Below are 14,198 nucleotides of genomic sequence, written 5' to 3'. Positions count from 1 at the left end.
GCAGCCTTGAGAACCCCCAGACCCAGCATGCCTGCAGGATGACAATCGGGAGGCAGTGCAGCGGGGAATGGAAGCAGAGTGATACAGTGAAGTGGAGACGAACCTACGGACGGAGCCCCACAGGCCAAGGTAAGGGTTTCAGAGTTTGTAACAACTGCCATGGGAAGTTATGGAAGATTAAATGCGGTGACATTATTTTCTTTACATTACAAAAGAATGGTGGCTCTTCGCTGGATTATACTGCTGGAGCTCAAGGAGGAAGTGAGATGACCTATTTGTTGAGAGATGATGGTTTAGGCAAGTGGTTGGCAAATGGTGGCCCACAACCAAATCTTATTTTTGCATTTTTAAATGGTTACATTTTAAATGTTTATAGAAGTAGCTACATAGTTTCTTTGATTTTGCCTGTTGACCTGAGAAGAACATACTTACTATGTAGCCCTTTAAGGAAAAGTTTGCCAGCTTCTGGCTTAGGTAACAATATTAGGCCTTCCACCCAAGCAGTTTAATCATTTATTAAATGATTTATTTATCATCCATGCAAGTTTTTACTTTGGAAAGGAGAGGGAGAGAATGATCATTGGAAGAAGGAATGAAAGATTGAACATGGGGAATAGAGAAGCAGTTGGATTTAGGCTCTATTTTAAAGGCCGAGTGACTAGATTCACTTATGAATAGGGGGTGTCCTGTGAGAGGAGCCAAAGATGAATATTTAAGTTTTGCTTTGAACAACTGGATGTGTGATGGGGCCCATTTATGAACTGGTAATGACTAGGAAAGAAGCAGTTGGGCCAGGGTAGGGGGGATTGAGAGTGTGCTATTTGCACAATGTTAATTTAGGATTAATTAATTAATTAATCTTGGATATGTCAATACTAGACATCCTTATAGAGATATCTAATGAATGCCAGGAAAGTGATTTGAACAATATGTGCTACAGAATTTCAAAAGAGGGCTGGGGACACTGGGGCTGCCGCATAGTGTCATTGGCAAATGAGTAAGACTAGTAATAGTAATGAAAATGGTAATTAAGAATAGTAATAATAAGGTCTTAACTCTACTTGAAGAATTGTGCAAAGTACATGACATGCATGAGCATGCACCTGCCAGACCTCCAGTTACAAGGAGCATAACTTATCAAGGACCCCAGCTTCTGAGCTTTTATATCATTATGGTGGTTGCACCAACCACCAAAATGGATGACTCCCAGTGACGACTAAGCGCAGGAGGGATTCAAAGGCAGGCGGGACTCCTATAAGGGCTGACTGTGGCTTCTGGACACCCCCTCAGTCTTGCTAGACCTTCGAGACTTTATGGCAACTAAGGGCACTTTTGCCCGGCCGTCCTTCCAGAGTCAGACTTGCACCATGGACAATGGCTTCAGTTTCTCAGGTCCTGACCTTGTATCTCTCACAAGGCTTTTCACCCAGATAAATTCTTGGAAGTTCAATCCCATCTAATTTCTACTTCAGATACCCAAACTAAATCCAGTATCTAACATTATTATCTGTTTAAATCCCATTAAAGACCATACAAACAACTCAAAAATAAGTACTTCATTTTTCTCACATTAGAGACCAGGAAAATAAGGACTGAAGAGGTGAAATGGTTTTTATATATTTCAACCATAATTTTCACAGCTTATTATTGAATGCCTGCCGTGGTCAAAAACTGGGTAGAACTGATTTTCTAATTCTAAAACATAGGATTAACAGCAGTGGTTCTCGGTTAAGGGTGTTTTTCCCATGGGATATTTAACACCATCTGGAGACACTGCCGATTGTCGACTGCCTGGGAAATCTCCAGGCCAGAATACTGGAGTGGGTTGCCTTTTCCCTTCTCCAGGGGATCTTTCTGACTCAGGGATCGAACCCATGTCTCCTGTGTCTTCTGCATTGGCAGGTGGGTTCTTTACCACTGTGCCACCTGGAACAGACAGCATGCACTGAGGTATGGTACTAAAGTGTGGTATAAAACACATTATATTGGTTACATTTAATTTTCGTGACCTGAAAAGATTTTGTACCACATGTTATGCAGACTGGCATTATTTTAATTTTTTTTTTTTTTTTTGGCTGTTCTGGATCTTTGTTTTGGTACATGCGTTTTTCTCTAGTTGCACCATGAAGGCTTTGTTGCCCCATGAGATCTGAGTTATGTGAGATCTTAGGTATGTGAGATCTTAGTTCCCTGACTGGGGTCACGCCCGTGTCTCCTGCATTGGAAGGTAGATTCTTAACCACTGGACCACCAGTGAAGTCCCCTAGATTTAGATTCTAGTTTTATTTGCAAAGATAAGTTCATTAGCAGCTTCGTAATTATTACTTTGTAGAGGTATGCATTTTGTTGATTGAATTCATGCTTAAGATTTTCATCAAGCCATCTTTTTCTGTAGGAAATAGTTTCCCTAGAGGGTCTCAATAGCCTTATCATTTAGTATTTCTATTGTAGAGGGAATTTAAATAGTCATCAATAGAGGCATTTGCTGTGACTTTTCTAGACTCAGGAGCCATTTGATTTTTTTAAAGAAAGTCAGTATCAAGCTTGAAGGAAATATTTTGGTCATCTCTTTTTGAGTACACTTCCCCCAATTACATTGCTGCTTTATTCTCTTTTGTGGGTTTTATAAGATGTTGTACAATTAAATCCTCATGCACATTTCTTAGAAATTTTTACACTGTTTAGGCCCATGCAATTTAGACAGATAATATATTTTCAGATTACATTTTTTATTGTGGAGTAGAAAGGGAATGGAATGAAGATAGGAAGTTACATAAAGGGCACAAAGGTTTTCAAGAAAGTTCTGCTATAGTATATTTATTAATGGGCTTCCCTGGGGGCTCAGAGGGTAAAGCGTCTGCCTGTAATGCCGGAGACCCAGGTTCGATCCCTTGGTCAGGAAGATCCCCTGGAGAAGGAAATGGCACCCCACTCCACTATTCTTGCCTGGAGAATCCCATGGATGGAGGAGCCTGGTGGGCTGTGGTCCACAGGGCTACAAAGGGTTGGATACAACTGAGCGACTATTTATTGAACTAACAATTATAATACTAGTCACAACGGGTAAACATTGTTTATTTTCTATGCTAAATCTTTCATGTTTACCCTTACTTATCCCTCACACCACACACTCTAGGAAGTTGGTTCTAAATTCTCCATTTTATAGATGAGGAAATAGATGCACAATTCAGTTAAGTAAACTTGTTCAGTGTGTAAGTGGCAGAGCTAGGTTATAAACTGGGGTGTTCTGAATATCTTAACCAAAATAACTATAAACGAATTTGCTCTTTGTCTACTACATCTTGTTTTGAGCCTCATACAGTGACCTCCAGTTAATAAATAACTGTGCAGAATGGCACATACTATCATTCACTATTTAGAGTTAAGGATTCATTAAGGATTCAGTATACTGGGCTCCAGCCTACAGGATTAGAAACTTTGGAGGATGATTAAGTCCACCTCTTTGGGCCAAAGAAACTTCAGTTGTAAAACTGAATGGACTACATGATGTAATCTCTGAGATCTTTCCACACAGCCCGACAATACTCCAAAGGAAATGTCAGAGGGTTCGTTCATTCTTCATGCCTCTTTTAGGCAAATTCTGAATGTGTAAAACTAGAGACATTCTTGAAAACTAAACTGTGAAATATGGAATCTGAAGAGCTTCTCTCATAAATGGAGGTTCTTCCATTCCGTCCATTTAGAAGCACAGGAATAATATTAGATATCTGCTCTGTGTGGACCTCACTTCAGTTCAGGTCAGTTCAGTCGCTCAGTCGTGTCCGACTCTTTGCGACCCCATGAATCGCAGCACGCCAGGCCTCCCTGTCCATCACCAACTCCCGGAGTTCACCCAGACTCACATCCATCAAGTCAGTGATGCCATCCAGCCATCTCATCCTCTGTCGTCCCCTTCTCCTCCTGCCCTCAATCTTTTCCAGCATCAGGGTCTTTTCAAATGAGTCAGCTCTTCAAATCAGGTGGCCAAAGTACTGGAGTTTCAGCTTTAGCATCAGTCCCTCCAATGGACTGGTTGGATCTCCTTGCAGTCCAAGGGACTCTCAAGAGTCTTCTCCAACACCACAGTTCAAAAGCATCAGTTCTTCTGTGCTGAGCTTTCTTAATAGTCCAACCCTCACATCCATACATGACCACTGGAAAAAACATAGCCTTGACTAGATGGACCTTTGTTGACAAAGTAATGTCTCTGCTTTTGAATATGCTATCTAGGTTGGTCATAACTTTCCTTCCAAGGAGTAAGCATCTTTTAATTTCATGGCTGCAATCACCATCTGCAATGATTTTGGAGCCCCCAAAAATAAAGTCAGCCACTGTTTCCAGTGTGTCCCCATAGATTTGCCATGAAGTGATGGGACCAGATGCCATGATCTTCGTTTTCTGAATGTTGAGCTTTAAGCCAACTTTTTCACTTTCCTCTTTCACTTTCATCAAGAAGCTCTTTAATTCTTCACCTTCTGCCATAAGGGTGGTGTCATCTGCATATCTGAGATTATTGATATTTCTCCCGGCAATCTTGATTCCAGCTTGTGCTTCCTCCAGCCCAGCGTTTCTCATGATGTACTCTTCATATAAGTTAAATAAGCAGGGTGACAATATACAGTGTTGACGTACTCCTTTTCATATTTGGAACCAGACTGTTGTTTCATGTCCAGTTCTAACTGTTGCTTCCTGACCTGCATATAGGTTTCTCAGCAGGCAGGTCAGGTCGTCTGGTATTCCCATCTCTTTCAGAAATTTCCACAGGGATCTCACTTAGTTGACCTTATACCAAAAGGATAAATTAAATGAGTTAGTAGGGTCAAGGGCAAAAAATGTAATATTTTCTAGTATAAATTATTTCTGCTTCTCCATAATAATGTGTACAGGGGAATCAGTGTCCCAGAACATGGAGGGGGTTGGCTACAGAAAGGTCACTTACTGTATGAGAGAATCTTCCATGTGCTGGACACCTCGATCTGTCTTTTGGTACAACCTCACTTTTATAAATTTAGCCAAGCAAATTTAAAACAGTGAGCTACTTATGGATATTGACATAGTCTTACTTTATGTATAACATTTGAACAAGGAAAATTCCCCTAAAGAATCTTATCAGTCAAATCTGGTGATTGAACTCCACTGGGAACTGGCTGTACCCTCCAGACGCTGGAGCTACTTTAGTTAGTAAAAAGAAACACCCATTTCTGCTTCACAATTAGCCTTGGTTTATTTGACATCATCTAGACCACCATATCCCTCTCTTTAAGGTTAGACTCTTGTATTTCATTCAGTCACAACACGAGCCCCTGACTTCATGTCTAGGCATCTCTTATAATATGTTAATGTTCCCATCCAACAGTTAAACTACCAGTGTCCATCTATAAAGGAGCGCATTTGAATCATTTGTGTGAGCATGAAGGTTATAAGCATGTAGAATTTAAATACAACATGTGGCACAGCTCAAACTGACTACTTGCATTTTCTTTTAAGGTTTGTACAAGACTTTATTTAAACTTGCAAATGATTATGTTAAAAGCTGAAATCTTATGCATGAAAACTGAGCTACAGTGTGGATTCGATTTAGGAATAATGATGAATAAGCATGTTCATGAATATGTTTAGTGAGAAAGGACTTCTGTGGCAGAATTATCACACAGTTCAATCTATCAGAAACTATTCTTTGAAGGATGTGCAGTTATCAAAGTATGCATCCTTCTATAAAAAGCGCATTGGCCTTTAAATGTAGCTAATTACTAAGAAAGTAGAGATTTAGCTTGCCATTTTTTCCATCTTCAATATTATCAACATCAAAAAAATCATTCAGAATGCTCATAAAATTTGCTTTCTGTGTTTCTTATGACTAAAAACTGTTTCTTAGCAATTGGATTAATCCTCAGTTTCTGAAGCATTTGCCAGAACTCTGAGATGAAAGGAAAAACATTCTTATTATGTGCACTTCTTGAGAAAGCAGTAGAGGCAAGATCTAAGTCCAAAATTATTCATTTCTGCTTCCAGTCTTTCTTGAAACCTTTTGCATGGCTGTGATGTACGAGAAATAACTGGAGAATTTTTATCTCCACCTCCTCAAGTAACGCGAATCATCTGTTCCCTTTTTTTATATATATATAAAAATGAAAGAGGGAAACTTGTCCGTGATGATTTGTGGAGAGTGGGTGTGTGTGAGATCTGCTATTTCCATGGTTAGCTCAGAAGTTGGTGTCACGATTGCTTCCTACACAACAATATGGGAAACCACTTAGCAGCAGGAATCCCAGTTGGCAGAATTGCCCATTGTACCTGATAAGTAGACAGCTATTTGGAGGACAGATCCTCAGGGTACCTTAGAGAAATCAGTCAATGTTCTATTCAGAAATTAGAAACTCCTATGAAATGGGATCATATATTTAGGAAGTACACCAGAGCACAACAGTGAGTTATGGTGATGATGGAGATTATTATTATTATATTCTTATAGCCACATGCAAGTCTTTCAACAAACACAAAAATAGTTTTTCAGAAAACAAGAATTTTGTTGAACAGTAACAAACCTCCAAATTTAAGAAATAAATAAATAAACATTTCAGAATGTTTTCAGAAAAGATTTGGAGTGCAGGAAACGATGACTTGAAGGAAGATTAGAAAATGATGTCCTGCGATTCTGAGGATTTCTAAGATGACTGTGAGTGTTATTTTGCTAGGAGGTCATTTTACCCACACAGCACTGAGACTGCAGTACCCGCCTGCGATGGTATTGTGTAGACTGGTGATGTGTAGACTGAAGTATGATGTCAGTGTGATGGCAGCAAGGTCACTGGTTTGAACAACTCCAGGGTTCCACACATACATTCAGCTGCTCTGTGAAGTACCATGGGATAAAATATACTAGAAAGAAACAGTTTGGATAGGCCACCTTAAGTGATCCTTCATAAAATCAGAGTCCTGGTCTACAAGGTGAACACTGAGATCAGTGTTGTTTGGTCCTTGCTCACATAACATTTCTGCAGAGATATCTCTTCTCTCTTTTTCTGCTGTTTGGTGACATCAGGATGGATCTTCCAAGATGCTATGTTCCCCTCTCCCTGTGAGACTGATTATCTCTTCCAAGAAGGTTGTCAAGTTTTCTGATGCACCCAGTGACAATAAATTATCAGTAAATAATAAATTATCAGTAAATCAGTTTTCTGGTTCTTATTCAGGTGTTTCAGCACTGACTGCCAGTTCCCTTGGAGGCCTTTCCTAGAACTGAGTATATCCTGAATTTGGGAGCTATTCATGTTCCAAATCTAATGGTTTTCAACCTTTGTTCAAAGAGGTACTTGCAAAGAGCCAGTAAATAAATAAGTAGTCTCGTTGCTGAGTTTGGAGCCTTGTCTAATCCTTTTCTCCATCCACCTGTTGCCTTCTCTTGTCCACAGCAGCCACTGAGGCAGATCCATCGACCATCTCGGGCTCTGCCATGTCCAGTGTTAGAAACACTGCTTAGACAAAAATCTGTTTCATTGTCTTTAAGTCAGTTTCTGCAGGTCTTTCATCATGATATTGGAAATTGTTCTTTTTCCCACTCTAAAAATAATTTCTGGATTCTAACTCATAATCTAAAGCTAGCACTATGATATTGATCAGTGCCTATAGAATTTGTATTATTCAGGAATCCTTTGGCTGCAAGTGCCAGAAAATCCAACTCAATCTGACATAAAGGGGATTATTGGCTGACATAATTGAAAAGCTGAGGGGTAGCATGGGCTTCCCTGGTGGCTCAGATGGTAAAAAAATCTGCCTGCACTGTGGGAGACCTGGGTTCTATCCCTGGATTGGGAAGATCCCCTGGAAAAGGGAATGGCTATCCACTCCAGTATTTTTGCCTGGAGAATTCCATGGACAGAGTAGCCTTGCAGCTACAGTCCATGGGGTTGCAAAGAGTCAGACAAAACTGAGTAACTAACACTTTAACTTTAGGGGCAGCACTGGATTCAAGTACGGGTGGCCTCCAGAAGGCTTTCTCTCTCTCTCCTCTTCTTCTCTTTTCCTACCTTTCATATTACTTTGCCCATATTGGCTTTATTTATGAGCAGGCCCAACTCCATGTGATAGCTCTCAGCTGGTCTTTTTACGTATTTATTCATTTATCAATGGCTGTACTGGGTCTCTGCATATAAGTTAAATAAACATGGTGGCCTTGACGTACTACATTACCAAATTGGAACCAGTCTGTTGTTCCATGTCCAGTTCTAATTGTTGCTTACTGACCTGCATACAGATTTCTCAAGAGACAGGTCAGGTGGTCTGGTATTCCCAACTCTTTAAGAATTTTCATCAGTTTGTTGCGATCCACACAGTCAAAGGCTTTGGCATAATCAATAAAGCAGAAGTACATTTTTTTTTCTGGAACTTTATTGCTTTTTTGATAATCCAGTGAATATTGGCAATTTGATCTCTGATTCCTCTGCCTTTTCTAAATCCAACTTGAACTTCTGGAAGTTCACAATTCACATACTGTTGAAGTCTGGCTTGGAGAATTTTGAGCATTACTGTACTAGCATGTGAAATGAGTGCAATTGTGTCATAGTTTGAGCATTCTTTGGCATTGCCTTTCTTAGGGATTGGAATGAAAACTGACATTTTCCAGTCCTGTGGCCACTGCTGAGCTTTCCAAATATGCTGGCATGTTGAGTGCAGCACTTTCAAAGCATCATCTTTTAGGATTTGAAATAGCTCCTGCTTATTTAACTTATATGCAGAGTACATCATGAGAAATTCTGGACTGGATGAAGCACAAGCTGGAAACAAGATTGCCAGGAGAAATATCAATAACCTCAGATATGAAAATGAAACCACCCTTATGGCAGAAAGTGAAGAAGAACTAGAGAGCCTCTTGATGAAAGTGAAAGAGGAGAGTGAAAAAGTTGGCTTAAAGCTCAACATTCAGAAAACTAAGATCATGGCATCCAGTCCCATCACTTCATGGGAAATATATGGGCAAACAATGGAAACAGTGTCAGACTTTATTTTGGGGGGGCTTCAAAATCACTACAGGTGGTGATTGCAACCATGAAATTAAAAGACGCTTACTCCTTGGAAGGAAAGTTATGACCAATTAGACAGCATATTAAAAAGCAGAGACATTACTTTGTTAACAAAGGTCCATCTAGTCAAGGCTATGGTTTTTCCAGTGGTCATGTATGGATGTGAGAGTTGGACTATAAAGAAAACTGAGCACAGAAGAATTGATGCTTTTCAACTGTGGTGTTGGAGAAGACTCTTGAGAGTCCCTTGGACTGCAAGGAGATCCAACCAGTCCATCCTAAAAGAGATCAGTCCTGGGTGTTCATTGGAGGGACTGATGTTGAAGCTGAAACTCCAATATTTTGGCCACCTGATTTGAAGAGCTGACTCATTTGAAAAGACCCTGATGCTGGGAAAGATTGAAGGTGGGAGGAGAAGGGGACGACAGAGGATGAGATGGTTGGATGGCATCATCAACTCAATGGACATGAGTTCAAGTAAACTTCGGGAGTTGGTGATGGGCAGGGAGGCCTGGCTGAGAAGGCACTGGCAACCCACTCTAGTACTCTTGCCTGGAAACTCCCATGGATGGAGGAGCCTGGTAAACTGCAGTCCATAGGATCGCTAAGAGTCAGACACGACAGCGACTTCACTTTCACTTTTCACTTTCATGCACTGGAGAAGGAAATGGCAACCCACTCCAGTGTTCTTGCCTGGAGAATCCCCAGGACGGGGGAGCCTGGTGGGCTGCCGTCTATGGGATCGCACAGAGTCAGACATGACTGACGTGACTTAGCAGCAGCAGCAGCAGCAGGAGGGAGGCCTGGTGTGCTGTAGTCCATGGGGTCACAAAGAGCCGGACACGACTGAGCGACTGAACCGAACTGAGCTGTACTGGGTCTATGTTGCTGTGCACAGGCTCTCTCTAGTTGCGGTGTACAGGCTTCTCACTGCAGTGACCTCTCTCGTTGCAGAGCACTCAGCAGTTATGGCGCATGGGCTTAGTTGCCTTGAGGCCTGTGAAACCCTCCCAGATCAGGGATTGAACTTGTATCCCCTGCATTGGCAGGCAGATTCTTAACCACTGGACCACCAGGGAAATCCACCTACGTAGTCCTTAATGGGCTTTTTCCAATAATAACTCCATTTTTGAAATGGTGACTCATCGGACCATTTGCTATTTTTAATTAACAAGCCTTCTCTTCAAGCCATTTTTACATTCACAGATAACGTGAGTAGAGAATATAGAGTTCTCATATATTGTCCCGACACAGTGTCTCCTATTAACATTTTGTGTTAATGTGGTACATTTATTATAATTGATGATCCAGTATTGATATATTACTGTTAACTAATGTGCATAGTTTATAGGTGTCCACTGTTTGTGTTTTACAGTTGTATGGGTTTTGACAAATGTAGCACATCATGTATTCACCATTACAGTGTCATGAGGAATAGCTTCACTGCCCTAAAACACCTACCTGTTCATTGTCCTTCCCTCCCTCCTGCTGAACCTGTGGCAACCAGTGATAGCTTTGCTTTTTACAGAATATCATGTAATTGTAATTGGAAATTTTTTAATTTTTTCAGGCTGATTTGTTTCATTTAGCCATGTTTTTAAGTTTGTTCCATGTCTTTTTGTCCATTTGTTTTTATTGCTGAATAATATTCCATTGTATGGAAATACCACAATTTATCCATTCACCTTTGGAAGAACACCTTGAATGCTTCCAAGTTGTAGCTCCCTTGGTGGTTCAGTGGTAAAGAATCTGCCTGCCAATGCAGATGACACAGGCTGTATCCCTGGGTTGGGAAGATCCCCTGGAGAAGGAAATGACAACCCACTCCAGTCATCTTGCTTGGAGAATCACCTCGACAGAGGAGCCTGGGGGGCCACAGTCAAGGGGGTTGCAAAAGAGTCTGATATGACTTAGCGACTAAACAAGTTTTGGCAGTTTTGAATAAGGTTGCTATAAACATTTGTGTGAGACTCTGCGTGGATGTAAACTTCACATCATATGGATAAGCACTAAGGGGCATGTAGTTTCCATGGTGTGGTAAGGTCGTGGTTAACTTTGAAAGAGCTGCTAAACTGTTTTCTGAGTGGCTATATAATTTTGTATTGCTACTACCAATGAATGAGAGTTCCTGTTTTCCACATCCTGGCCACTAGCTGTTGTTTCATTGTTTGAGATTTTAGCTATTTTAAAAAATGTGTAGAGATGTCCTGCTGTTTTAATTTGGAATGCCCTAATGAGATTTGACCAGTTTAATTGGTGTGCATGCTTGAACCAATCTCTATAATCAAAGGAATGGAATAAGTTAATTATTCAGGTTTTTGTATCAGACCTGATCACTCAAGCAGAGACCACAAGGATATGTAATGATCTGTAGTTACCAAATTCAAAAAAGAAAAACGATTTGCAGTTACCTAAAAAGAGAAGAGGTGCCATACTGATCAATACAGCATATACCCTCAGTCAAACAATCAATGAAACATCCTGATAAAAATTTAATGGTATTAGAAGAAGTATTCAAAGTGTTCATATTTCAACAATTCTCAAAGGTCGAGGAAATAAGTGGTGTCTGTATGGGGTGGAAGTGGGGATAAGTGGCAACGGGAATATTGGACTCAATTTCTGCAGTATATGTTCAGCTTATTTTCACTGTTATCTTCAATACATTTATTTTCAGTATTAATTATTTGATGCACATATTTATTCATGAGAATGTATAGCTTCTTTCTGTGTGAAACATCACATAGTGGAGAAGGAATAATCCACTAGAGGTCTTTTATGATTTAAATTAAGCTATTATTCAATGTAATTACTAGTTTGAATGTTTTAAAGTTTCTCTAAATTAGAACTATGTCTGCTGTGTACAAGATGGTTCATTGCACAATTATGAACAATCAGTAATGACTATGAGTTGATGATCATCATAGTGTATGTTTTAGTTGAGAACATAATTTTGGAAATGAATGTACAATGCCTATTAATTCAATCAAAAAGCTTTTTATATATGTTGATTTGATGTGTTCTTTGAAAATGAATTGATTGGCCAAGTAATAGGTTGTCACTCTGAATCTAAATTGATGAGTTTGAATCTTGCAGGAAGAAGGAGTGAGCACAGGTTAAATGTGCATAAATATTGGCACAAGTTAGTGATGTGAGTTTGGGAGGAAATAAGGGAGTCATTGTAAACATTTCAGGGTTTTATAATGATAGTTGTCCAACAATTGATTTAATCTTGGGATTGATTATTAACAAAAATGTAAGCCATATGGCATAAGACATTTACAAATATGTTTTTATCAGTCAGTTTTATTCACTGAGGACAACAATGTAAAGATTCAGTATTCTATAAATGTTTATAATACAGTGTTCTAAAGACTTCACTTAGTAACAAATATATTGGTGGAAAGATGCTACCATGTAGGATCTTTGTAGTATCATGGAAGAATAGTGTTAGAAAAGAATTTGAGTTGATGATAGATCACATTTATTCCATTCAAGGATCTATGTTTATTTCATCCAAAATTCTGATACCATCTGCAGTTGCTTATTTCTGAAATACATTGGAAAAAATAAGAATATATTGACATAGAGGATATAGATTTTCACATGCTCTGTGAAAAACTATATTCAACCTATGTCAAATAGCCAAGTTTGCTGAAAAGAGAAAATCTTATATATTTATGTAAATTTCATCAATATCTATCTGTTTTATAATGTGTTGAGATGATAGGATATTGAAAGGGAGATAATTGATTTACCTACCCATTCCACTGAAACCTTTTCACAGTAGCTATAGGCTTAATCAGCCCACCTCTGTATTTAAAAGGAGGCAAGCTATTTTTGCTGCTATAATGGAGAAATAAGACAGAGGACCATATTTCCTGACTAAGAATTGAAGAACTTAGTTTGAAGTTTATGCACTCATTTAAGTGATTTAAGACGGGGGCAGGAGGAGAAGGGGACAACAGAGGATGAGATGGCTGGATGGCATCACTGACTTGATGGACATGAGTTTGCGTGAACTCCGGGAGTTGGTGATGGACAAGGAGGCCTGGCGTGCTGCAGTTCATGGGGTCGCAAAGAGTCAGACACGACTGAGCAACTGAACTGAACTGAACTGATAAATATAATTAAAGATATCATTTAACTGTCATCTTCTAATAATGTTAGGACTTGATCATAACATTTCATTTTATTATCATTTTATTATAACTACTGCTGTTGTCATTGTCATCATCATTTTATTTCCATAGCACTTTGTAATAGTCAAGTAGCACACTACACATATCAATACTCAAACATGTTGCCATATTTTTATCAGAAATTATTTTTGGCTCTGAATCTATTGGAAGAGAGATAGAAGGAGAATCTAAATTGAGATGAAGGAATTTAAAGATGGAATCCATCACGTATGTTTAACTAAGAGAATAGTTAATTTGGGTCACTGTTTTACCATAGGTAGAATGTTAGATTGAGGATAGGAAAGAATGACTTGTTCATTAAATGATTTTCCAAAAACCACGTAGTCATTCTGAGTCTTTATTTCCCCAGTTGCAAACTGAGAGAACAGAGTAGAACCTAAAGTCAACATGAATACTTAGCTTATGTAGCCTCTCTCTTTCAAACCAAAATGGAATTGTTACAGTAGAATGCACTTCTACTGACATCTTTATCAGTATTTCAGTTTCTAAAAGAGATGCCAACTCTACCCAACTCTTTCAACTCCATTCTGAGTTATAACAATCTAGCCATTCATTCTCTGTCCAGAACAAGATTAAAATGTGTTTAATTTTAGCGGGGTGTTTTATTTTAGATTTCAGCTATGGAAAAGGACAAACAAATATAAACAGACATCATGGGAATATTTTTTAGAGAGACTCCAGTAAATATTTCTAGAAAAACATAGTCTTAAAACTTGCTGCTGGTATTTGCCCAACTTCATTTATTCAGTTTGGTCCAGAAAGGAGGGTGGTTGTTATTTTAAGAGCAAATATAGGACACAATATTTCATTTATTCAGAAGGGGGCACACTTGTGCTTTTAATAGCAGATATATTGAGATTTGCTAGTATATGAAATTTACACAAAAACTGTTAGGAAATGACAGAACCATTCCTCATTATCAGAGTTTCTTAAAATATGTATGTATATACACACTTTAATACTTCTTAAACATAGAGAA

Source organism: Bos grunniens, chromosome 22, assembly GCF_055505025.1.
Source record: "Bos grunniens cultivar Pamir isolate PY7600 chromosome 22, Bosgru_T2T1.0, whole genome shotgun sequence".
NCBI lineage: Eukaryota > Metazoa > Chordata > Mammalia > Artiodactyla > Bovidae > Bos > Bos grunniens.
The sequence above is the reverse complement of the archived record's forward strand: the minus strand, read 5'-3'. Positions refer to the sequence as shown.